Source organism: Mirounga angustirostris, unplaced genomic scaffold, assembly GCF_029215605.1.
Source record: "Mirounga angustirostris isolate CCGP_5_RB_7025 unplaced genomic scaffold, mMirAng1.0.hap1 SCAF_14, whole genome shotgun sequence".
Lineage (NCBI taxonomy): Eukaryota > Metazoa > Chordata > Mammalia > Carnivora > Phocidae > Mirounga > Mirounga angustirostris.
This window is the reverse complement of record NW_026991722.1, coordinates 85,559,836-85,564,311: the sequence shown is the minus strand read 5'-3', so window position 1 is coordinate 85,564,311 and position 4,476 is coordinate 85,559,836.

The following is a 4,476-nucleotide window of genomic DNA, read 5'->3' as shown; positions in this document are numbered from 1 at the left end:
TAAAGATTTTATTTATTTATTTGAGACAGAGAGAATGAGAGAGAGAGCACATGAGAGGGGGGAGGGTGAGAGGGAGAAGCAGACTCCCTGCCGAGCAGGAAGCCCGATGAGGGACTTGATCCCGGGACTCCAGGATCATGACCTGAGCCGAAGGCAGTCGCTTAACCAACTGAGCCACCCAGGCGCCCTAAAAGGACTTGATTCTAATAATTGCCCAAAAATCTCATTATGAGGCCATTGTGCCTGGAAGGACAACCCCATAGCAAATCCCACTAGAAGTATGGTGTGGGATATGTTCTGAACTGGGAGTTAGGAGGCCTACATCTTAGTCCCAGCCTTGCCACGAATTGGTTCTGTGACCTTGAACCCAGGGACTCAGTTTCCATCTATTTAACAAGAGAGTTTAACACAAATGAACTTCTTGCTGACTTTGAATCTGGGATTCTTTTAAAGATTTTATTTATTTATTCATGAGAGAGAGACAGAGGCAGAGGGAGAAGCAGGCCCCCCGTGGAGCAGGAAGCCCGACGCGGGACTTGATCCCAGGACCCCGGGATCGAGACCTGAGCCAAAGGCAGATGCTTAACCGACTGAGCCACCCAGGTGCCCCTGAATCTAGGATTCTATACAGGATTTTGGAGTGGGGAAGGAAAGAGGGTTGAGTAGAAAGAAGGAAGAGTGATGTACTAAAGTCACCTGAACCACACACCATTTTTGTGTGTGAAGATACTTTGTGTGTGAAGAATTTTTCCAAATTCTATCACATCCTATCAATAGCTTGAAATTGGCTTTGATGGGAGTGTTCACACCATGGAAATCGGCAACTGCTAAATCAGAGTTTGCTCGTGCGTTCTTCTTTTTCCTTCCTTCCTTCCTTCCTTCCTTCCTTTTCTTCCTTCCTTCCTTCCTTCCTTCCTTCCTTCCTTCCTTCCTTTCTTTCTTTCTTTCTTTCTTTCTTTCTTTCTTCTTTCTTTGAGAGCCAATTGTTAAAACATTTATCAGCACACCACTAGAAGGGGGCCAAAATTTATTAAGCCCCTAGTGTATGCCAGGCACTTCACGTAGACTATCTCTTTATCTCTCGTAGCCCCCACACCCATGGGACAAACTCCACGAGGCTCAAAGAGATTCACTAACTTGCCCAATGTCACCCAACAATTAGGAGATGGGACTGATATTCAAATCCAGGACTGACAGGATCCAAGTTCCATGATCTTTTCCCACCACCACACTTGCTCTCTGCATTTGGAAAGCCAGGTGTGGTAAGAAGGCACAAATATAACTGGGTGACAGCCCCCAAGGCAGGATGGGGAGCCCAGGTGCTAGTTCTTCTTGTTTCTCTGCCATCAAAACTCCTATGCAGGGGCGCCTGGGTGGCTCAGTCGTTAAGCGTCTGCCTTCGGCTCAGGTCGTGGTCCCAGGGTCCTGGGATCGAGCCCCGCATAGGGCTCCCTGCTCAGTGGGGAGCCTGCCTCTCCCTCCCCTAATCCCCCTTCTTGTGCTCACTCTCTCTCTCTCTGTCAAATAAATAAATAAAAAATCTTAAAAAAAAAAAAAAACCTCCTATGATATTCTCAATTCCCCTTAAGATTTTCCAGCTCACGCAGTCAATGCAGAGCTGGCCTCGAATTTCCATTCCACTCCCCTGGTGGCTTTACATTACATGAACTTACAGCCAAGTTATTGGAGTTGCCAAATGTCAATTTAATTTGGGCGCTGAAGGTCAATTACATAAATTTACTGCTGTGCTAAGCGGCTGGATGTACATATCATGAGCCAATTGGAGGACGTTTCCATGCCATTTGATCAGAGGGAAACCCTTTGTTCCCATCATGGACATTGTTATCGCTAGAAGGTTCCACATAACTTAATCCAGGGGCCACATACACAATTTCCTGCAAACACACCGCCTCCCTCTTTCATTCATAGTTGCCCTTTCCAAAGGCCTTCCTTTTTTTCTCCTTCACCAAGAGGAAATATCTCTCAGCGGGGTCTGTGTAAGCAGCTCAGCAGAAACAGATGATGAGGTCCATTATCAAAGATGTTTCGATTAGGGCGCCTGGGTGGCTCAGTTGGTTAAGCGACTGCCTTCGGCTCAGGTCATGATCCTGGAGTCCCGGGATTGAGTCCCGCATCGGGCTCCCTGCTCGGCGGGGAGTCTGCTTCTCCCTCTCCCACTCCCCATTTGTGTTCCCTCTCTCGCTGTGTCTTTCTCTGTCAAATAAATAAATAAAATCTCTAAAAAAAAAAAAAAGATGTTTCGATTAAAAGCAACATGCCCTTATTAAGATAAATTGAGGGTTCAGAATGGTGATTTCTTTTTTTCATGGTCCCAGTGATGTTAAGGCAACTCAAGCCTCTGCCACTTATTCAAGATTGAGTGGAGTTGAGCTTATTGGTTTTCCTGGGACCACAAGGATGCCCTTCTCATTCCACCATGATTGACTTTTAATCTATGGCAGACTTTCAATGACTTTCCAGCAGAAATAGTTCAGTAATAAGTCGGACTCTCTCTACAAGGATCTCTCTGGACCCTTACTGGGAATGCAATTAAGCAACAAGAATTTTCCTTGTAGCGTGACTCCCCACTCCTCAAATTCTATTCTGCTAAACTCCGTGAGCTCCACTTAAGTACATGTGGGTACAAATGCACCTCAGCTAGATACTCTCCCAGTCAAAGTGGTTGGAGGCCTCCTTTACAGCCTTCAGCCTTTGGGTGCGTGTGTTTGAGAGAAGCAGACTCCAGCTCCTTGGTAAACAGTGGCAATATTCAAGGAAGGGGGATGTCAGCTTGACAGGTGTGTGGCTTGGGGCTAAGAAGAGCTGTGGGTGCCCTACAGTTAGGGAGTAAATCCTAGGACTCTAAATGAGTTTTGTCCTTGATTTGTGGTGGGGATTTAGCCAAGTTACTCCTGTCCGGATCTGGACCTCAGATTTCCTATCTATGAAATATGGGTGTTGGGCTTAACCAGGGGTGGAAAAATCAAATGACTTCAGAGGCATGGCAGATAAGGTAAATGCGTTCACAGAGCTGAGCTAACACCTTAGGGAAACCAGAGTATGCATGCCCTACCTAAAAGAAAACTGGTAACAATATCAACAATCGGTAGTAATAGTAATAATAGTTAACACAATGGAACGCTTATCACCCCAGGTGCTTCTCCTGAACACCTCACATGTATTAGCTTGATGTGCTTCTCTTAGCACTCCTAGGAGGTAGACCCCATCTCCATTTACAAATGAGGAAACTGAGGCACAGAGATGTTCAGTAACTTGCCCGGAGTCACACAGCTGATAAGGGAAAAAGAAGTCTCTGTGGGTAAGATTTGGGAACACTTTGCCAGTTTTTGACTTCTGGACCAGGTCTCTAAAGTCCTTCCAGCCCTAACACTCTGAATCCGTATAAAAAGGAAAATCTGAGCATAATAGTTGCTCGGTCAAGGTTAGCCAAATCATCGTGTGGGGGTCAAAGTTCCAAGCCCCAGGTAATATTTACGGAGCGGTCATTTGCCAGACCCTATGTTAAGCACCTACAGATAATCATCCATGAACCTGCCCAACCCCATTTTACAGGACAAGAGCTGAAATTCAGTAGATGATGGACGGGGCCAAGGTCACAGACCCAGGAAGTGGCAGAACTAGGGCTTAACTATAAGCCTAAATACGCTGTAGACTCAAGCAGCCTCCCGCCCGGCCCCTGCTTGCGGTTCTTCTAAATAAAGTTTTATGGGAACAGAGCCATGCACGTTCATTTATCTACTGTCAGTGGCTGTTTTCCTGCCACGGATCAAATGGCCCACAAAGCCTGAACTATTTACTACCTGACCCTTTACAGAAAAAGTTTGCAGGTCCCAGACTGGAAGGGCAGGGAGAGCCAGCGGAAGGCTGTGGGGGCAGAAGGGCATATGCGGACTCTATCAAGGTCAGGGTGGGAAAGAGGACAGGGGGATTAGCAATGGTGTTTCTAACAGGTGGGTGGATAAAAAGATAAGGAGTTCTAAATTTGGACAAAGCCTCAGCTCGGGCAACAAGACTTCCGTTGTGGGGGGAAAGCAAGCTGGGTAGTGGATGGCATTTCTAAAAGGCAAGAGATGGGGATCCTGCCACTGCTTTCGAAGGGGATGCTATTGCAGTTCCCTCAGCTCATCAGTGCTTCGTTCTCTAGGAGAAGGAGCCCAGCCACGGAATGGAAGGTGCTGGAAGTTCAAGGAAGGGAAACTGGATTTCAGACGGGTGAGGGGCACTTTTCTTTCGTTCACTTATTCCTTCCCTCAGACATTCAAATATCCACTGTGTCCCAGGCATCAGACGCAGCCCGTGGTGGGGAGGGGATGGGGGCAGAGAATGTTAAGGAAAGCAGGGCTTATGAAAACATGAGAAAGGTAGAGAGAGAAGAGCATGAGCGAGAGAAACACAAGTGGAGGGGAAGGCAAAGCCAGCAGCAAGAGAGACATACAGATATAGAAATAGGGAGGG